The sequence below is a fragment of the Medicago sativa genome, chromosome 1 (assembly GCF_051527215.1).
Source record: "Medicago sativa cultivar Bolivia chromosome 1, Bolivia_mono, whole genome shotgun sequence".
In the NCBI taxonomy this organism is placed as follows: Eukaryota; Viridiplantae; Streptophyta; class Magnoliopsida; order Fabales; family Fabaceae; genus Medicago; species Medicago sativa.
The window spans coordinates 21,466,517-21,490,056 of record NC_140749.1 but is presented as its reverse complement, the minus strand read 5'-3'; the positions used below and the strand labels follow the sequence as shown (position 1 = coordinate 21,490,056).

Genomic DNA, 23,540 nt, shown 5'->3' with positions numbered 1-23,540 from the left:
GAGGTTAGCCAAACTGATGTTGCTGTCCAAAAAAATGCCAATATGGAATTCTTAAACCGGTCTTGGGAAAATATTACAGATGATCCAGAAGCAACTGATAGATTTCTTGTTGACATAGAGAAACAACATGATTTGGAAACCGCAATCCCTGATAATGCAGCTGCGTTTCAGATTGTTCTCACTAAGAGAAATAAGAAAGAGCAAAGAGCTGCTCAAAACAAAAATGCATACGCAACCAGATCAAAGGCTGGTCATTCAAAGCCTTTGCAATGAAGGCGCTTTTCTGGAATGCTAGGGGTCTGGCTAACTCCCCCACCAAATTAGCTTTACAAAGGCTACTTGTTGTTAATAAACCTGAATTTTGTTTTGTTAGCGAACCTTGGATGATTTTTGAAGACTTTCCTAGAGGTTGGTTCCATAGATTAGGTTACAAATTGTTAGATACTAACAATAGAAACCTTTTGAAACCGAATCTTTGGTGTTTGTGTTCTCTTAATCTGTACCCTACAACTATTTTGATTACAGATCAACTAGTTTCTTTTACTTTTGATTATAACAACATCAAATGTGGCATTGCTGCTGTTTATGCTTCTTGTTGCTATTTAAAAAGAAGACAACTTTGGTCCTCTCTTCAAACCATCAATCAAAATAACATTATCCCTTGGTGCTTCATAGGGGATTTTAATTCTATTTTAGGTGCTTTTGAAAACAGGGGTCACTACTCACCATCTAGAATTGCAATGGCTGACTTTCAATCCTAGACTGACAATAATCACTTGATTCATCTCCCAACCACTGGTGCAACTTTTACTTGGAAAAATGGTAGAAGTGGTAGAAGGTTTACTGAGAGAAGATTAGATAGAGGCATATGTAATCAACTTTGGTTAGATATGTGCACTTCTGTCTCTATTTCTACTCTCTTAAGAACAAATTCTGACCATCATCCAATCCTTCTAGACTTTGAATCAACACAACAAAAATTTGTTTCCCAATTTAAATTTCTCAATATGTGGTCTTTGCATGCTGACTGCAGAAATGTGGTGACCAACATCTGGCAATCTAGTGTTGTCGGTTGTCCTATGTTTGTTTTGAACAAAAAACTTCAACTTCTCAAAGCTAAGCTCAAGACTTGGAATAAGGAAGTTTTTGGTAACATACATCACCTTGTCAGAGATGCCGAAAACAATCTACAAGATATCCAGCAGCACATACAAACCAATGGCCATAATGAAACCAACATCCAGCAAGAAAAACAAGCCCAAATTCTTTTAGAAGATGCCCTACACAAAGAAGAAGTGTTCTGGAAAGATAAATCCAAAGTGAAGTGGCATTTATAAGGTGATAGAAACACTGCATATTTTCATAGGGTTACAAAAATCAGAAATACTACCAAACTCATCACATCCCTCAAAGATGGCGAGACAATTATTCAAGATCAGAATCTTATTGCTAACTATGCTGTTGATTATTATAAAACTTTGTTTTGCTCTAACATTATTTTGCAGGATCAGCTTCTTGTGGAAGAAGTAATTCCATCTTTGGTCTCAGACAACACTAATGAGATGCTTACCATGATTCCATCATCTGAAGAAATTCATAGTGCAGTGTTTTCTTTAAACAAAGACAGCGCTCCTGGGCCAGATGGTTTTGGAGCCAACTTTTTCCAATCCTACTGGGACATTATCAAATTAGATGTTGAACAAGTTGTGATTCAATTCTTCACCTCTGGTTGGATTTTAAACAACTTCAACTCCAACACTGTGGCTTCGATTCCGAAGATTCCAAATACAGACACAATGAGACAATTTCGTCCAATTGCAATGGCTAATTTCAAGTTTAAAATCATCTCCAAGATTCTGGTGGACAGGTTAGCTAATATCATGCCTTGCTTAATTTCTAAACAGCAGAGAGGTTTCATTCAGGGTAGAAACATAAAGGACTGCATCCTTACTGCCTCAGAAGCAATCAACCTTCTGGATACAAAGTCTTTTGGTGGCAATATTGCTATGAAGGTTGATATAGCCAAAGCTTTTGACACTTTGGAATGGAGTTTTCTTATTCATGTGTTAAAGAAGTTTGGTTTCAATGCAAAATTTTGTTCTTGGATACAAGCCATTCTAGAATCAGCTTATCTATCAATATCTATTAATGGCTCCATGCATGGTTACTTCAAATGCACTAGAGGGGTTCGCCAAGGGGACCCTCTTTCACCTTTACTTTTTCTGCCTTGCAGAAGAGGTGCTCAGTAGGGGAATCTCCAAACTTGTGGAAAATGGTGATCTTGAGTTGATGACAGGCACCAGAAATTGTAAAGTTCCTTCTCATACTCTTTATGCAGATGACATTATGATTTTTTGCAAAGGAAAACTTTCTTGCATTAATGCTCTGGCTAAGTTGTTTACCAGATATGCACAGGCATCAGGTCAAATTGTCAGCACCAGTAAATCAACAATTTATTCTGGATCAATTTCATCAGCTAGAATGGCAAGTATTGTCCAACTCACTGGTTTCAACATTGGAACTTTACCATTTACTTACCTAGTTGTCCCTATCTTTAAAGGGAAACCGAAATTATGTCACCTACAACCAATTGCAGATAAGATAAAGCTAAAAATGTCAGCTTGGAAGGCATCTCTGCTATCTATTGCAGGTCGTGTTCAATTGGTGAAATCCATCATTCAAGGTATGCTAATTCACTCTATCACAGTCTATGATTGGCCAATCTCTTTAATTAAAGACTTGGAAGCCGCCATCAGGAATTTCATTTGGAGTGGTAATATATCAAAAAGGAAACTTGTCACAGTAGCCTGGAAGAAAGTTTGCAAACCAACTGATCAAGGAGGTTTAGGTATTAGATCTTTGAACAAATTAAATCAAGATGCAAATCTCAAACTTTGTTGGGATTTGCTTCACAAGAAAAAAGACTGGACTGATCTGTTTCTTAGCAGGGTTATGAGGAACAGAAGGGTCATTAAGCATCACATTTCCTCTTCCATCTGGTCTACCATCAAAGGTGAATATAATGTCATTTTGAATCACTCTAGTTGGCTGTTAGGAAATGGAAAGAATATTCACTTCTGGACAGATAACTGGTGTGGTGTCCCTTTCATTATGTCCTTACACCTGAATAATTTTGTAGATGTAAACGCTCTAGTTGGTGACTACATTCAAGACTTTCACTGGAATTTTCCTCCGGATTTTGCAGATAAATTCCCTGATATATGGAATCTGGTTCAACAAGTTACCATTCCGGTTAATAGTGTAGATGATGATCTTGTTTGGTCGGCTACCTCCAATGGCAGACTAACCTTGAAAGATGCGTACACCTTCAAAGACTGTCCATCTCAGACTTTACATTGGGCCAAATCCATTTGGTCTTGTAACATTCCACCTTCAAAGTCTTTATTGGCATGGAGGATTATGTATGCCAAGCTTCCTGTTGACAATAATCTGAAAGAGAGAGGTTGTTCTATACCCTCTATGTGTTCCTTATGTAAAGTTGCTGAAGAGAATACTTTCCATCTTTTCTTTGATTGTAACTATGCCATTCATTTGTGGTGCTGGTTAGCTTCAATTCTCAATCAAAATCTTCATTTCTCGGATTTGGAGGATATTTGGAGACTTGGTGATTCAGGTTGGTCACCTCAATGTAGGTTATCCATCATCTCAGCAGTCATCAACATTTTTTCTGCTATTTGGCATGCTAGGAACATTGCGAGATTCCAGAACAAAAAGATACTTTGGAAAAGCGCCATTTCTCAAATCATTGCAGATGTTTCTATATCAGCTTCAAACTCTAAATTGCATGCTTCCTCGAACATCAAGGATTTTTCTATCCTCAAGTCTCTTAATGTTTATATTCATCCTCCTAATATTATGTTGTTGAAGGAGGTTTTCTGGTGCCCCCCAATTGAAGGTTGGATAACGGGCAATTGTGATGGAGCTTTTGCTTCTGGTAAAGCGGCGTGTGGGGCAGTTTTCAGAAACAGCTTTGGTCAGTTTTTAGGAGCTTTTGCTGAAGGCCTTTCTTCAGGTAACTCTCTTCACGCTGAACTTATGGGTGCCATGAGAGCAATCGAATTTGCTAAGTCAAAGAATTGGAAAAGCTTTTGGCTAGAAACTGACTCAATGTTGGTTGTTCAAGCTTTCAAAAATCAAGACATTGTTCCTTGGCAGCTTAGAAATAGATGGTCTAACTGCATTATCATCACTTCTGGCATGAATTTCATTATTTCTCATATCTTTAGGGAAGGCAATTACTGTGCGGATGCTTTTGCTAATATTGGTCTATCCTTAAATACTTTTGTTTATTATTACTTGTTGCCACAACATGTAAGGTGTGATTATGCTAAAAATAGGCTTGGCTTCCCTTCTCTTTTTGTAACAATTTTTTTTGGAGTAATTTATTTTAGGTGGATGAGCTCTCTGCTCCCCATCTGGTTTAAAAAATAAAATAAAATACATATCTTCAAAAAATTAAGGTTTGCTTAGCATGTTTATTGAAGAATGACTTCGAAACATGATGTGGATTTACTATATCCTTAAAGCCAAGGAAACTTTAACTCAAAACTAAATTTCCACTCCCTTTTTCGTGCGTTTCGTGCTAATTTTTTTCTTATAATATATATTTACCTACAACTATAGTCAAGGCTTTAAATCACAGTAAGCCATGATATTGTGGAAAATTGTAGTCAGATGCGATTGATATCGACTCGTTGTCAATTCCATTATGGTTGCATAGGCATAATAAAACTTTGATGTTATGTGTCTTAAATCATTGTCACCTGCCTTTTTTTTATGTTAAATTAAAAGTATCATCCGCGCGTAACTACTGAGACTAATCCCCTCGAGATTACTGAGATCCATTTAAGGGGCTGCGGAGCATTTTTTAATACCCTGATTATAGTGCACTATTTTTTATTTTTTACATTTATGCATATTATTTCTTTGTCATGTGATTCTCATACTACACTAAGGCTTTTCTCCTGTTATATATCTTCGAATATCAAATCTAGGAATGAAGTAACTATTTTGTTTGTTGTCTTCCTCTTTGTCAAAGTATGTATTTCATCTTTCTAATGTAAAAAAAATGCAGGTACATTTGATGCAATTCTTAAAATGATCCGTTATGAAGGACTCCCAGGCTTTTATAAAGGGATGAGCACAAAGATAGTACAGAGTGTTTTTGCTGCTTCTGTATTATTCATGGTAAAGGAGGAGCTTGTTAAGGCTGTCACTGTTATAGCAAATAAAAGCTGAAAAGTTGTATTAAATTCAAGTAGTTAACTTGACTTTCTTCTTTTCGATATAGAAATAACATAAGTAGCTTGTTCGTGAGGTGTTAGTTCAGTGGAAAAGGTTTAAATTTATTTAAACACAATTGTAAAATATCATTAATGTTACTTTAATTAATAATAGTATTATACACAGTTTTAGCTTATGGAATGGAGAATTCTTTACCAAATAATGGATAAAGTAAACTCCTCATGTTTAGATAAACTATCCTCTTCAAATATTTTGCTAAATCTCCGTTACATCGTAAATATTGCATTGTTTCCCATGTGACATAATTTCAAACTATATTTTTAAGAAAAATGCTAAATATTGCGGGAAATTCTCTCACGAATCCTTCACGAGTGTACAACATTTGCTTGCTATTTTTTCCCATCAAATCCGGAATTAGTAGGAAATACCAGTTTTACCCGTTTCAATTAACATAGACAGAAATAGATAGATACAATTGGAATAACTTATGGACAAAGAAGTAACTTTTCATTGAAAAACATTAGTATTTATTAAAAAGTTATAAAATACACAAGTTACAAGACAAACTTACCATTTTAAATTTCTTTTTTTTTTAAACATGTGCAAATTTGCACATAATAGAAAAAACTCTTCTTATTTTTAATATAATTTGCATTATTGTTTTTTCAAAATTTTAACCACACGTATACTAAATGTCTGGATCCGCCCTTGTATATAGTATACATTACAAATTTACAATGGATAACAAATATTTGAATTTTAGAGAATTATATATTCATCCTCTTCTTCATGATATCATTCAAAGAATACAAATTTGAATTTATAAGGTTATCATTTTTTTTTTACAGGAATTTATAAGGTTATCTATAAATTTGTAAATGTATTCATATTTTTTCAATTATAACCTTTATTAATATTATCGATTGAGCAAACCATATGGACCATTTTTATTAAGGTCCACTCATGGTCCTTAATAAACCACCAGTCATAGTGAATATATTATCATTTAATTTAAACATTTATATATAATTGCCATTAAAAAAATTATATTTAATTATTTATGTTTAAATGACAAAACTGACCCAAAGAAATTATTGTCTTACGGTAAGGATAAGATCAGTGATTACTGATCTTGTTTCACGAAATAGCAAGGATCGAGTCGAAGGATTTGGTTTTACATCAACTTGTTAAGTGTCCCACATCGGTTAGGAGTTGGCCTGACAATTTGTTTATAAATGGGGGCAATCCTCACCTCACAAGCTGGTTTTGTGGGGCTGTGTTAGGCTCAACCACCATTTCTAATATGGTATCAGATTTTCTCTCTCATGAGAGAGAATTTATGATCCTAACCGTTTTCTGTTACGGTTGCTATGGTTGCTTCCGCTCCAATCTTCATCTTCAACCTCTGTTTTTCTCAGTTTTTCCACCATTGTTGCTTACTGAAGCTTTTCTCTTAGGTTCTTTGTTCTTTCTTTGCATCAATCGGTGATTTTTCTTCATCTTTTCTCTTCATTTTTCTCTTTGATTTCTGCGTTTTTACGCATTGATTTCTCTCTTTTTCTTCAATCTGAATCATGCCTCCTCGTCAAACACCTATGATCATCCAAGCTGCACCAAATCAACCAGATGTTGAATCAATTTTCTACGTTCATCCGAGCGAAGGTCCAAATTCTGTTACGATCATCCCGAAGCTCAATGGCTCCAATTACTTGGCTTAGAGTCGCTCCATGAAGCGTGCTTTGGGAGCGAAGAACAAACTTGTGTTCATCAATGGTGCTCTTCCACAACCTGATGCTCAGGATTTGAACAGAGCAGCATGGGAACTGTGCAATCATCTGATACACTCATGGATTATCAATTCAGTTTCTGAATCCATAACTCAAACTATTGTCTTTTATGATTACTCTTCAGAGGTTTGGGAAGATCTGAAAGAGAGATTTTCCAAAGCTGATTGAATCAGGATTTCTACTCTTCGTTCTTGCATCAATAATCTCAAACAGGGAGGAAAGATTGTTTCAAAATATTTCACTGAGATACGTGCACTTTGGGAATAACTGAACTCACACAGGCCTCTTCCAAAATGCTCATGTCTTCATCAATGTCGTTGTGAATCTTCAACTCTTGGTCATGAATACAGAGTTGAAGATCAAATCATGCAGTTTCTTGTTGGTTTAAAAGACCAATTTTCTATTGTCAAGACTCAGATCTTGTTTATGGATCCTCTTCCTTCTTTGAATAAGGTATATTCTTTGGTGATACAAGAAGAGAGTAATCATGCACCTATTCTTTCACTTCCTTCTGATGAATCCAATGTTTTGGTTAATGCTACTGATTCAAAGAAACCTTATGGTCGTGGTAGAGGATCTTATGGTAATCAAAAGAATTCCTCCTGGCATTGCACTTTTTGCAATTGCTCTAATCATACCATTGACACCTGTTACCTCAAACATAGATTCCCTAATGCTAATAAGCCAGAAAATTCCAATACTCTCACTCATGGATCCACTAATAGTGTTACAGTTGAATCTGGAAATACAAGTAACACTGAGCATGGGAATGGTGATTCAAGTTTCAGTATTTCTCAAGACAGATATGAGCACCTTGTCAGCCTACTTCAACAAGCAACCTTATTGCCTGCAGCTGTGGCTCCCTCTGTGCCTCCTTCTGCCTCTACCTCCAATCAAATTTCCTCTTGCTAATCATCAGTCAGGTATACATAGTGTTTTCTCTTGTTCTCTTCATATTAGTTCCATGCTTGTCTAGATTATAGATTCAGGAGCTAATGATCATATATGTTTCTCTAAAACTCATTTCACTTCATTTTACAAAATCAAACCTGTTCTTGTTACTCTTCCTAATGGTACTTCTCTATATGTGCATTATGCTGGAAATTTTCATTTCACTCCCCATTTATACTTGACTCATGTTTTGTATTCTCCTGAATTCAAAGTTAATTTGATTTCTGTTTCCAAACTTTCTGAGTCCTTATCTTGCAGTGTCAATTTTGGTCATAATGGTTGTGTTATACAGGATGTGGCATCACAGAGGATGATTGGTTTGGGTAATAAGTCAGATGGTCTCTACAAATTGTCTATGCAGTTTGACAATCAGAAGCTGCAATTTCTTCATAGTTTTCAGTCTTTACCAAATAAATTGGCACATAGTGCTTGTAATGTTTCTGATTCTAGTATTTCTAAGTCTCAAAGTGTCTTTGATAATTCTAGGATACCTGAATCTGCCTTGTGGCACTTCAGGCTTGGTCACTTGTCTAATCAGAGATTATCTTGTATGACTCATTTGTATCCCTATATTATTGTTGATAATAAAGCTGCATGTGACATTTGTCATTTCGCAAGACATAAGAAATTGCCTTTTTCCCATAGTTCTTCACATGCTAATAGTAAATTTCAGTTACTTCATTTTGATATTTGGGGGCCTCTTGCCATTAACTCTATTCATGGTCACAAATACTTCCTCACCATTGTTGATGATCACACTAGATTTTTGTGGATCATATTACTTAAATCCAAAGCTGAAGTTCCTCTTCATATAAAATTTTTGTTGCCATGATTGATAACCAGTTTCATGTCACATCTAAAATCATCAGAACAGACAATGGTTCTGAATTCCTCCTTCATGATTTTTATGCTTCTAAAGGCATTTTGCATCAAAGGTCTAGTGTTGAAACTCCCCAACAAAATGGGAGAGCTGAAAGAAAGCATCAACATATATTAAACATAGGCAGAGCCTTACTTTACCAATCCAAATTACCTTTGTCTTTTTGGTCATATGCTTTTCTTCATGCAGTCTATCTCATCAATAGAGTTCCCACACATGTCCTTCAAAATAAGTCTCCTTATCATTTACTTTATGATCATTCACCAGATGTTACTGATTTTAAGGTTTTTGGTTGTCTTTGTTATGCTTCATCCATTCAAAGTCACAGAACTAAACTTGAAACCAGAGCCAGAAATGTTGTTTTCTTGGGATATAAGTCAGGTATCAAGGGTTACATTTTGTATGATTTACACACCTGAGAACTTTTCATTTCCAGACATGTAGTCTTTCATGAATGTATTCTACCCTATAAATCAAATTCTTCATTTCAAAGTCATGATTGGGAATCACCACAAGAAAATCTGCATTTTGCGACACTTCAATTGCGACCCTTAGCTCATAACTGCCTCAATGTGCATATTTGCAACAGTTGTTGCGACAGTTATGGTCAACAGTCGCAAGTTTTTTTTGCTAAATTAGAAGGCTTGTTAATTGCCCATTCCCGCTTGGCCAAAATATTTCATTCACTCCAATACTCATCTCACTTTCCCAAAATTGTTTCTAAACCCTAAGACCCAAAAATTTCATCTCACTCTCAAATCTCAAAAATTTTATCAATTTCATCCCCAAAATATTTGTTCCTTGAATCTTCTCACTCTCAATCGTTCACCCCCAAAACCTAGCCTCTCAATCGATGCTCAACTCACTCACTCAATCAGTGTTATGTTTGGATCGGTCCTGAATCATGGTCAGCTCACTCAATCGGTGCTCAACTCACTCAGTCAATTGGTGTTATGTCTGAATCGGTGCTCAACTCACTCAATCGGTGCTCAACTCACTCAATTGCTATTGCTGTTATATATTACGATTTAGATCCTTGAACCAAAATCCTAGCTGCCAAATTGTTATCACAGAGTGCCGCATCCAAGTTTTGGAGATTCGCTCCCGTCGCCGGCAGTAAACAATATCCAAACATGGCTACCGAACAACTCTCATCATCTCGTCAGTTGTCTTAGAAGGAAGCTGACATCCAAATGATGTTGGCTGCTGATGTCCACCTCGGCACTAAGAACTGTGACTTCCAAATGGAACGTTATTTCTTCAAACGCCGCAACGATGGTACCGTTCAAATCTCTCTGAACTATTTTTGATGATATATGATGAATATTAGTAGCCTTTAGTATTGTGTTTCCTAATCCTATATATATTGAATTTGACCTTTGATTGTTAAGAATTGTGATTAAGTGGATCTGATGTCATTTACTTTCGTAAACAATCTAGTTTATAGGATAATTAATTACAATTTTGGTTTAGATTAATGGTGCTTTCATTTTGTGTTGGCTCTGTTTGGAATTCTGTAAAACGGTTTTTAGGCACTGTTTGGTAAAGGTTAACTCGATGATTGAATTTGTAGTGTTTGGTAAAATTGAGATAAAAGTGATTACCTATAAGCTTTAAACTATCAAAAAGTGTAGTATTGGTTAACTATAAAAATTGCTATTACCTATAAGCTTTAAACTATCAAAAAGTGTAGTATTGGTTAACTATAAAAATTGCTATAAGCTAGAAAATGGAAGTTACTAGACAAGCTTTATTCAGTCATACAAGCTTATAAGCTATAAGCCGTTAGCTTAAATATGAGTTTTACCAAACAGATCCTTAGTTTTGCGTTTTGTTTGATTTTTTTTTACGGATAAGTTTGTCTTAAAATCAATTTTGCCCAATTAAGTTACACCTTCTATCATCATTACAATCTTCTTTGCTTATACAAATTACTCTGTTGCAAATGTTCAGTGGGCACAAAATGGATTTTGATTGTTTGTTTTTTGTTTTCATTTAGGTATATATATCATTAATCTTGGAAAGACTTGGGAGAAACTTCAACTAGCTGCCAGGGTCATCATTGCAATCGAGAACCCCCAGGACATTATTGTTTAATCTGCAAGGCCTTATGGACAGAGAGCCGTTCTTAAGTTTGCTCAGTACACTGGAGCTAATGCTATTGCAGGTAGACACACTCCTAGAACCTTTACCAATCAAATGCAAGTTTCCTTCAGTGAGCCTCGTCTTCTCATCCTCACTGATCCTAGAACTGACCATCAGGTGAAACCGTTATCCTTACGTGTTTGCTTGTTAATATCAATTATAGCTATATTTTTTGTTGTTTTTGGCTTATATATTTCATTTATTGGTTGATATTTGTGCATTTTCCTTTCATAAGGTTTTGATTTTTGTTTTGTCTTCTTTGTCTGGTAACCCTCAAATCCTCTTCAACAACATAACCGTTTCAACAACACAATTGTCCTCTCTCTTTCTCTGGTAACCCTCAAAACCTTATTCATCCTTTCTTTTTGTTTTTTGTGAATATTTTTCAAAGTAATGTTATCCATTGTTTCATTAGTTAAAATTTGTAACCCTGTTTTGATATTTTGAGTGAAATGTTGAAATGGATTTTTAATCTAAAAGGAATGAGGTGATGAGATGACACTAAATCTCTGTGTTTTAGTCTTGTGTTGTTTTTTCTTAATGAAACTGATATATTGTTTTGTGCATTTTGCATAGGATAAGCAGTTGAAGATGACACTAACTGATATATTGTTTTTTCTTAATGAAACTGATAGCCGCTTTGGCCAGAGGAATTGTGTTGTAATTCGATCTTCAGGTTCCCATTCTCAGACATCTGTTGTTGATCCAGTGTTGTCCCCTTCAAGAAGCAACACCAGTGACACCTCCAAGAAATCAAGTAGGATAAGCTTTCTTGTCAATTATATTTATTGCGATCTTTTTGTGCTAAGTATGATTCTGTTGATTGCTTCTTGATTTGGATCTCCAAGTTTTAGGTTATTAGACATTCAAAAAGTTGAAATTGTCATATAATTGGGAATATTGTTTTGAATGATTACCCACTAGTGTATTGGTTTTTCAATGTTTAAACTATGTACTTTATATATTGTTTTGATTGTTTTAAAATATGTACTTTATATATTGTTTTGATTGTTACTCTTGAAAGAATTATATGAATGAGATTTTGATATTTTTAGTTATATATTTCTGTATTTTAAGTATTTAATAATATATTTATTTAAATTGGCAACAAAAACTGCCCCATTCAATTTTATTTTTATTTTTAAAAAAACTTAACATTTGTTACTGTTGGTGAAGGGTCGCAAGCCCCTTTTTTTTTAAAAAAAAACTTATCATTTGCGACTGTTGGTGAAGGGTCGCAAGCCACTTTAAAACTGTGTGAAAACTCTTCATTTCCGACTGTTGGAACTGTCGCAACACCTTCTGCAGCAGTTGGTGTGACTATTCTATGAAGGGTCGCAAAAGATAGTTGCGACCCCAACATTCGTGACTGTTGGGGAACAGTCGCAAATGTACATTTGCGACCCTTCTAACAGTCGCAAAATGCAATTTTAAAAGTCGCAAAATGCAGTTTTTCTTGTAGTGAATATTTTACATCTATCCCGTCATCTTCCCTCATCACTTCTAACATTGATACTACTCCTCCTACTCCTTTCACTGACATTGTACCACACACAACTCCCACCTCCACTCCTATTCTTGATATACCTCTTCCTCCACCTATTAGACATTCCTCCAGAAATAAAACTACTCCCTCTTATTTGAAGGATTTTCTTTGTACCAATAAATCATCAGTTAATAATTTGCACTCTATTTCCAATTTTGTTTCTTATCATAATATTTCTAACTCTCATTCTCATTTCATTTTGTCTTTTCATGCTCATACTGAACCTAAATCCTACACTGAGGCAAATAAGTTTGAATGTTGGAGGAAAGCTATGCAAGTTGAGCTCACTGCACTTGAGAATACTGGAACTTGGAAAATCATTGATTTACCCCCCAATGCTAAACCTATAGGCTGTAGGTGGATTTACAAAGTCAAACATCATGCATATGGCACCATTGAGAGATACAAGGCTAGACTTGTTGCTAAGGGCTATAATCAAGTAGAAGGCTTATACTATTCTGATACTTACTCACCTGTAGCCAAGCATACCACTATCAGATTGGTTCTAGCTCTTGCTTCATTGAACAATTGGCATCTTCACCAGCTTGATGTGAACAATGCCTTTCTGCATGGGGATCTCCAAGAAGATGTGTACATGGACATTCCCCCAGGTGTTTCCACCAACAAGCACAGTCAGTGGTGCAAGCTTCTTAAATCCCTATATGGACTCAAAAAGGCTAGTAGGAAATGGTATGAGAAACTAGCTTCCCTGTTAATTAGTCATGGTTATAAACAAGCTTCAGCAGATCATTCTCTATTCATCAAACATATCACTCAACAATTCACTGCATTACTAGTGTATGTAGATGATATCATTTTGGCTGGTAACTCTTTGGATGAATTTTTTTTCATTAAAAACATTCTTGACAATTCATTCAAGATTAAAGATTTGGGACAGCTCAAGTATTTCTTGGGTTTGGAGGTTGCTCATTCTAAACTGGGTATTTCTTTGTGTCAAAGGAAATACTGCTTGGATCTGTTATCTGATTCAGGTTTCTTGGATTCTAAACCTGTGGCCACTCCCTCAGATCCATCCATCAAGCTCTATCATGATGACTCCCCTCCATTTACAGACATCCCTGCTTATAGAAGACTTGTTTGCAGACTGCTGTATTTGAATGCCACCAGGCCAGACATTACATTCATCACTCAACAATTGAGTCAATTCTTGTCTCAGCCAACTCAAACACACTACAATGCAGCTTTAAGAGTGCTTAAATACCTCAAGACATGCCCTGGCAAAGGTCTTTATTTTCCCAGATCTTCTCTACCTTACATTCAAGGATACTCAGATGCTGACTGGGTAGGATGCAGAGACACTAGAAGATCCATTTCTGGGCAGTGTTTCTTTCTTGGAGATTCATTGATCTCATGGAGAACTAAGAAACAACTCACTATTTCTAGATCTTCTTCTGAGGCTGAGTATAGGGCACTTGGAGCAGCTACATGTGAGCTTCAGTGGTTATTATACCTCTTGAAGGATCTGCAAATTTCATGCACCAGAGTTCCTGTTTTGTATTGTGACAATCAAAGTGCTCTTCACAGATCAGCCAATCCAGTTTTTCATGAGAGAACAAAGCATTTGGAGATTGACTGTCACATTGTCAGAGAAAAGCTTGTTGCAGGAATCATGAAGCTTCTTCCAATTTCTTCACAAAATCAACTTGCAGATTTCTTTACAAAATCTCTTCTTCCTCAGTCATTCAACTCTTTGTTGATCAAGTTGGGTTTAGTAGACATATACAAACCTCCAACTTGACGGGGACTATTACAGTTCACTCTTCATCTCTGTTATTAGAGATAACTTGCGCAGCAAGTTATCGATTAGAGTAGTGTTTCTCTAGTTGCTAGTTTACCATTCTTAGCATACAACTGACTACATGTATAAATAACATTGTACTCTTCAGTTTCAATCTAATGAAAACAAGAGATTCATTCATTTTCTCTCCTTTGATAATATGGTATCAGAGCCTCTTCACGATTATGGGCCACCTGTTGTCAGGTTTCCGTTATCGGGCCACCCGTCATTTATGTTCACGCTTCAAATGTGTAATCCTGAGCGTGAGGGAGTGTGTTAAGTGTCCCACATCGGTTAGTAGTTGGCCTGACAATTTGTTTATAAGTGGGGGTAATCCTCACCTCACAAGCCGGTTTTATGGGGTTGTGTTAGGCCCAACCACCATTTCTAATACAACTACTAAGGTGTGTATTTGAGGATGTATTCATTTTGCTTTAGTAGAAAAAAAAATCAAGTTGCTATTGTTTCACGAAAGTACACTCTCATCACAATGGATGACTCTTGTTCTTTAATCTCTACTCACGAGCTCTTTAAAGAGGATGTTTTCTAGAACAAACAAATATAAGCTACAAAAACATGCTAAAGTTGAATAATCTCAACACAAAGGAAATTACAAATAGTTGTTTAAACTAAGTAACTTTAGTTAAAAATTTATAGAAGAGTGGATCTCAATGAAACTCACAATAGAGAAAGTCTATGGATATGGTTTGGACATCCATTTGCATATGTTCATGAAAATTAAAGATGGGTTTCTTAAGTTTGATTTAAGTTTTAAAGATCATTTGAGTTGGAAGGAGATGATTCTTAGATGCAAGCAATGAAGCCATGGAAACCGGAAATGAAGTGATTTTACCCGTTAAAGCCGGTCATTTATCAAGGGGCTCCTCTATCGACTGTCAACAATGAATGCGCGCGCGCACACACAAATATATATATATATATATATATATATATATATATATATATATATATATATATATATATATATATATATATATAAGGCAATTTAGTACTCCCTCCATTTCTTTTCTTTTGATGTTTTAGGTGATTGCACAAGTATTAAGGAATCATTAAAGTATAGGAATAGTTATAAGGTTTAGACTAAATTGCCCTTTCTCAAAATTCCAATCTCCTTAATTATCAACACTCACTACACAAATTGAAACTTCAATTGCATTTATTATTGAAACTTCCAATTAAATGGTGCGTTTTTTAACAAGGGTAAAATTGGATAAAAAATATTAAAAATCCTAAAACATCAAATATTTTGAAATAAAGTTGAAGTCCTAAAACATCAAAAGAAAAAAAATGAAGGGAGTAATAATTACATATTTTTTAGACAAATTTATTACTCCAACAGTTTTTCTTAATATCCATAATTTTTGTAAAATATTCCTATATTAAAGCGACGGAGGAAAGCACTTTTGTCAAAGTACAACTACCGTGTTTCAGTATACTACATTATTTTTAGCAATTCTCTTCATCATATTTTACAATATATGGAGACACAACAAAAATAAAATTATACCAAATTGGCCAATAATTGGCATGGTACCATCAATTTTGCATAACCAATCCAAAATTCATGATTTTGTAACCTTAGCTTTGAAACATCATAGAGGTACTTTACAGTTTAAAGGACCTTGGTTCACAAATATTGCCACATTTATCGTCACTAGTGATCCCGTGAATGTTTACCACATCCTCAGCAAGAATTTCAGTAACTATGGGAAAGGATCTGATTTCCATGAGATTTTTGAAATTCTCGGTGTTGGTATTTTCAATTTGGATTCCAAGGAATGGGAACAAGAAAGGACACTATTTCATTCATTGCTCAAAACCAAAAACATTGAGATATTCTATCAACAAAACATTCAAAAGAAGGTAGAGAATTGCCTATTACCATTTCTTGATCATGCATCCAAAGAAGTAAAAGTACTTGATTTACAAGATGTTCTTGAGAGGTTTACCTTTGATATTACTTCCACTTTTATATTTGGATTTGATCCTAATTGTCTTCCTTACAAGTGCAATGAGTTATCAGATATTGCTTATGAAAAAGCTATTAGTGTACTTGAGGATATGGTATTGGTTAGACACATTATTCCGAAATGTATTTGGAAGCTACAAAAGTGGCTACAAATTGGTCTAGAGAAGAAGGGCATGGAAGCTAAAGAAAATCTTCACCAATTCTTGGACAAATGTATAACTGATTACAAAAGTGATGAAGATAGAAGAATATCCAAAAGAAATGAAGATGTGGATGAATCTCGTTATTGCCTGCTAAAAGAACTAATGAAGGAAAAGATTGGGAAAGGGGGAAATGATTGAGAAGTATATCAGAGACACTGTGGTCAATCTCTTCGGTGCAGGAAATGGAACAATTAGTTCAGGTCTATGTTGGTTCTTTTGGCTTGTTTCTACTAATCCAATTGTGGAAGCTAAAATAATTCAAGAGATCCAAGAGAACTGTCTATACCAGGAGGAGAATTTGATTACTAACTTAAGTGTGAAAGAGCTTGATAAGCTTGTTTACCTTCATGGAGCCATATGTGAAGCCTTAAGGCTATATCCTCCTCTAGCATTTCAGCACAGGTGTGCTGTCAAATCTGATATACTACCTAGTGGTGAACATGTTGGTCCAAATACAAAGTTGATATATTCTTTGTATGCAATGGGAAGGATGCAAGAAATATGGGGAGATGATTGCTTGGAATTTAAGCCTGAAAGATGGATATCTGCTAGAGGAGGGATTATACATGTACCGTCTTACAAGTTCATTGCATTCAATGCAGGTCCTAGAAGTTGTATTGGGAAAGAACTTAGCTTCGTTCAAATGAAAATGGTTGCAACTTCTTTGTTATGGAAGTTTCGCGTACAGGTGGTGGAAGGTCACCCTGTAACCCTGAGAACTTCTATTGCCCTTCGCATGAAACACAGCTTAAAGGTCAAAATCAGTAAAAGATGCATTTGATATAACAAAGTTGTAAGTGTGATTCATGTTGTGTCTGTCTTGTTAACCTTTTTGTTGTTGTGTCTGTCCTAGTAAAATAATGTTATTGTCAAATTATACTATTTGTGTTGCTCTGTGTGTTACAATAAACGAATAAAGTCCTCTATGTTTGGAATTGTGTATTTGTGACGTGATATATTTAATTAGTTGTTACGCCTTTTGTTTCATGTGTAAACTATTTTCTAACTTACGTGACATTAAAGTTTTAACCAACTTGTCTACTAACAACTAACATTGGTCTGTCACATAATTCGCGTACACAATAGTGAACCGTAAACCGGTTCGTACAAACCGATTTGCGGTACCTTTGAGGAGCAGTTCACATAAATTCGCGTCAGAATTCATCAAATGTGGGATACCAAACGTACCATCACACAAAACCGCGGATTTAGATAAGAAAAAAATTGAACTTATTTACATTGGTATTGGTAAGTGTGACAGCCTACTAGCTTATACACTGGAATATGCTATTATAAGCTATGAAGCTCTTACGCAAAACAAAACTTTGACACAGGGTGACCATCACTACAAGAAATAACAGTATTTATGGCTGCCATAAACCGCTGTTAAGGCCAAAAAGCCGTCGAAAAAGAAGGAATTTTGGCGGTCTTCTAAGGATCAAGGACACACCAGATAAATGACAGTCGGGAATTTTTTGGTGGCTTTCCTCAAATACTGCAAGAACTTTACGAGGGCCTGGTTCATTGGTCGTATACAAATTCTTCGTGGAATAGGACTACCACAAATTTGTTTTCTTGCTTATGGTAATCGATTACCATCACCATATAATCGATTACCATTCCCTGTCAGCTTCAAAAACGAAATTTTGCCATCGATTACCAGTGTCTGGTAATCGATTACATGCTGCTAAAAACTCAGAAAACTGCTTTTTAATGATTGGAAACTGGCAAAGAGACTTCAAATTTTAGTCTTTAAAAGATGGGAATTGATTAGATATACATGGTAATCATTTATCATTCAGTTTTCCATACCAAAGTGATCCTAATGAGTATTACATTGAGATGAGAGAATAAGAAATGGATAGGATATTTAAGTATCTGTTATGCTACTGATTGCACATATCAGATTATGATTAACAGTATAAATCGATTATGACTACAGAAATATTTATATTTCAGTCATTTCAGGCGAAGTTCCACGTCAGTATTTGGCTTTGAGGTTCCGCATTAGTACTGGACTTGTATTTTTCCGAATGGAAATTATGCACAATGACAATAGAAGTACTAACTCTAGCCTGATATATATATATTAGTCGGATAGTCAGAGGAATGTGTCGGGACTACTCCGCCGGCCATTCCATAAAAATCACTCAGATAATGTTGTGTGATGCACGTTAACATCATTAACTGGACCCTCAATATATTCCTAAGGGCTTGAATGCCCTCTTTAAAGGCTTAGGCACCCTCCAGAAGGGCTCTTGAGGCTTTGGTGCGCCCTTCAAGAGGCGTCGCCTTAACTAGCTTCTAGAAGCATCTAGAACTTTGTAAAAGGACTTAAGGCCCGGCTTGCTTGGGGCTTAAGTCACGCGAAAACAAGCCCCCAGAGGACTATAAAAACACCCCTTGGGATCATTCTCAGGGCATGACAAAAACAGACTAAACCCTGGTTTCTAATATTTTACTCACTACAAGTACATTAACCAATGAACATAATAATATGATATGAATTGTGATAGTATACAGACATTGATCTTAGTTATCATTTGATCAATATACCTTCCGATATACAGGTTGCTTACGAGAAGGTTAAGCAAAAGGTAGCAGGATGAACTATATTAACATGTCTCGTGTATGATGTTGTATTTCTTATTTATGTACCACATACTCATTATCCAGTACTTATGTTGTCCGACATGATTATATGGATTGTACTCGTTGGTCAATATTTATTTTACCATTGTATATGACTTGATTGTGATGTATTTCATTCGAACAAGAATTATTATGTTGTAATTTTAATGTATCCAGCATTAATTTTAATAATCATCCTAATATTCTAGACAAATTTAGTATGGCTATTACAGATTCATAGGAATATTTAAGTGAAGACAACTTTATTCCATTGAGTGAGTTCTCTAGCATAAGATAACAAAATAACATGAAAACTTAAACAAACTAACAAAAGGTAATGATAGAGCATAGTAATTTAGAGAATAAAACTGAATTTATAACTGACTTGCAAAGGGAAATTGCAAGCAATAATCCATAGCAATGCCCCTCAAAGAGTTATTTTGCACACTTCCAACATAACATAACGATTATTTTGCAAACTTCCACTAATACTTCTGACATAACTTAAAAGGAAAATAAAATAACAACTTCATAATTGCTAATATAACTCACACTAACTTCCACTAATACTTCTTCCTCATAAGTGACCTATCAGATGCACCTTTTACTGACATTGACCTTAAGGCCTTCCACACGAAGAACCATCGAAACCCTAGGAGTAACAGACTGACCTTCCACCACATGTATGCGAAAATTCCATAATACAGAAGCTGCAACCATTTTCATTTGAATAAAGCTAATATCTTTCCCAAGACAACTTCTAGGACCTGCATTGAATGCTATGAACTTGTAAGATGGTACATGTATAATTTGTCCTTTATCTGATATCCACCTCTCAGGCTTAAACTCCATGCAATCCTCACCCCATATATGTTCCATTCTTCCCATTGCATACAAAGAGTATATTAACTTTGTTTTTGGACCAACATGGTGTCCACTAGGTAATATATCAGAATTAACTGCACACTTGTGATCATATGGTATAGGAGGATAAAGCCTCAAGGTTTCACATATAGTTGCATGAAGGTAAACAAGCTTATCAATCTTTTCCACATTTAAATTATTGATCAAATTCTCCTCTTGTGTTAGACAATTATCTTTGATCTCTTGAATAAGTTTTGCTTCCACAATAGGATGAGTTAAAACAAGCCAAAAGAACCAACTTAGACCTGAACTAACTGTTCCATTTCCTGCAGCCAAGAGAGTGAATGCAGTGTCTCTAATATACTTTTCATTTCCATTCATTTCTTCATATCCCAAGCCTTCCTTCATTAGTGCTTTTAACAAGCCAACAGAATGACTTTCAGCAACATCATTGGTTTTTAATCTACTTTTATCTTTATCATATTTCAAATGCATTATCATTTTGAATAAGAATTGATGAATATTTTCTTGAGCTATACTGTTCTTCTTCTCTTGACCAATATGTAGCCATTTCTGTAGCTTCCAAATACATTTTGGAATAGAGTGCCTATACAATAACGTATCCTCAATCACAGAAATAGCTTTTACATAATCAATCTCTCGAAGCTCATTGAAATTGTAAGGAAGACAATTAGGATCAAATCCAAATAAAAAATTACAAGTAATATCAAAGGTGAACCTCTCAATAATATCTTGTAAATCAAGAAAATTAATGCCCTTCTTCTTCTTCTTCTTCTTCTTCAAGATATCACTCAGAGACAAAAATTGAATAGCATGCACTTTTGTCCAAGTACAATGACCTTGTTTAAGTATATTGCACCATTTGTAGCCATTCTCTTCATAATATTCTACAATATATGGAAACGAAACAGAAAAGAACTTGTACCAAATTGGCCAATAATTGGTATGCTACCATCAATTTTACAAAATATATCCAATATTCATGATTTTGTTACCTTAGGTTCCAAACATTATGGAGGTACTTTTCATTTTAAAGGACCTTGGTTCACAAACATTTCCAACTTTACCTTCACAAGTGATCCCATGAATGTGCATCACATCACCAGCAAAAATTTCAGCAATTATGGGAAAGGATCTGATTTCCCTGAAATTTGTGACGTTCTTGGTGTTAGTATTATAAATCTGGATTTCAATGAATGGAAACAAGAAAGGACTATTCTTCATTCATTGCTCAAAGGGAAAATTTTTGAGACTTCCCTTCGACAAAACATTCAAAAGAAGCTAGAGAGTTCCCTATTACCATTTCTTGATCATGCATCAAAATATGTACACTACCAATATTTTGATATTTTACGGGACCACAAGATTTTTATTTTTGGATGTAGGACCTATGAACAAGTTATATAGATAATGTATTTCGTAGAGGGCATTAATACTACTCACCAATATTTTGATATTTTACGGGACCACAATATTTTGATTTTTTGGATGTATGACCTATAAACAAGTTACATAGATAATGTATTTCGTAGGTAGTAGTTTTTGTGGCTTATGTTTGTTCAAAAAAAAAAAGTAGTTTTTGTGGTTTATATGGGTCTTAGTTGTCACCAACTTAGCTCAACTTGTCAATTTTATCTATAACGAATGTCTCCGAACACTCTTTAAAAAGATAAATAACATGTTTTTATGAATTTAAATTTTTAATTAGTGTGTCGAAGGAACTCGTTAGCAAGACCCCTTGTCTATTTATTCGTCGACATTTGATTTCAAACACCAACCGACACCCACGTTTTTTCCAAGGGTACTGGCACTCACGTTTTTCTTAAGGGCACCGATATTAGTTAGTTGTAACGTACACTTGAAATAAAAATTACAATCTACCGCTGAATGATTGTACTCAAAGAAAATTGTTGTATACACATGTTGTTTGGCTGAGAAACGCATGTAAAAGACAAAAATATCCTTCGGTAGTTAACTGCCGAGGAAAAATAAAACCGGCTGCAGTTAACTGCCGAGGAACTTTACTACCGAGGAGTTGTTTCATGTTTTTTCTCTTTCCACAAGCACATCACTCCACCTTCTGTGGTAGTGTTTCTTTCACCTCTTCAAAACACCATTTTTGTGTAACAAACACCATTTTCATGTCTCCTCTTTATTTCATCTACAAGAAAAATGGGTTTTTTTCATCGTCATATTGAAGGCAAAAATTATTCAACAACCATTCTCTAAAATTTGTTAATGATCCCAATTTGCAATCATGTTGGTTGGATTTGGAATTGAGCAATCATGTTTAATAATTTAAAATTCTGCAATATAAATTATATAAAAATAAAACAGAAAAATAATGAGGAATCAAATTTAACTGCAATTTTGAGAATATTGATCATGAAGGCACAACAGATTGACAAACAAGTCCACAAATAGACAAATATGGAATCTGGTTCTCTTTTTAAATGAACAACGTGGGTTAATTTTGGTTTGTATGTTAATACATCGTACATATGCCATAAATTATTGACAAGAAAATGGTGTTTGTTAAACAAAAATGTTGTTTTGAAGAGGTGAAAGAAACACCACAGAAGATGGAGTGATGTGCTTGTGGAAAGAGAAAAAGTATGAAACAACTCCTCGACAGTAAAGTGCCGAAGGAGATTTTTTTTTTTTTGAAAATTGCTTTTCCTCGGTAGTTAACTGCCGAGGTTTTCCTCGAGAGTTACCTGCCGAGGTTTTCCTCGGTAGTTAACTGCAGCCGGTTTTATTTTTCCTCGACAGTTAACTACCGAAGGATACTTTCGTCTTTTATATGTGTTTCTCAGCCAAACAACATGTGTATACATCAATTTTCGTACTCAAAGGCAAGTTGGATGTAAGTACAAGTAAAACCAATCTCGTGTTATCTTTTATAGTTAGGGAATGTTAACTTATAAAATTCATTTTTAATTTCCTTTTTAAGTTCCTTAACTTGTACCTAAAGGCACAAGCTAAGTTAACATATGACCCTATAGTTAAATAGAGATTCAGTGAAGTAAATTTTGATTCGAAATAACCAAATATTTACTTTTAATTTTACTAAATCATGTTTTTCTTTGCTAACATTACGTGTCTCAAATATTCACATAGTGATTTTCTTTATTTCTTCCCTTTGGAAAGATAAAGAGTAAATAAGTTTGACAAAAAATATAAAATAATAAATGGAGCAAAGATATTGTATGTATATCTCTCTACAAATTACATACACCATTTATTTTGACAAATGGATTTTTGCAAAAATTTCAGGAAGATGCTTTAATATGATGTGTTAGGTAAGAGACCATGCAAGAATTTCTCTTCTGTCTATTTGTATCTGGTTTGTATCTATCTATTTGTGTTTTAATAAATAATTTGTTATTCCAATTATACCATTAAACAACGTTTTTCTATAATAATATTATATTACAAACAATATTTATATAACTTTTT

At 34.8% G+C, this 23,540-nt stretch overlaps 3 pseudogenes across 1 annotated transcript; 2 read left to right on the top strand and 1 right to left on the bottom strand.

The window, feature by feature from the left end:
* Positions 1–10,016: 10,016 nt before the first annotated feature.
* Positions 10,017–11,253, top strand: LOC146953594 (small ribosomal subunit protein uS2-like; annotated as a pseudogene).
* Positions 11,254–15,641: 4,388 nt separating this feature from the next.
* On the top strand, positions 15,642–17,502 carry LOC146953593 (alkane hydroxylase MAH1 pseudogene; annotated as a pseudogene).
* Positions 17,503–19,550: 2,048 nt separating this feature from the next.
* LOC146953592 (alkane hydroxylase MAH1 pseudogene) lies at positions 19,551–21,438 on the bottom strand (annotated as a pseudogene). The gene has a single exon (XR_015010788.1). The product of XR_015010788.1 is annotated as an alkane hydroxylase MAH1 pseudogene (transcript).
* Between the last annotated feature and the right edge of the window lie 2,102 nt (positions 21,439–23,540).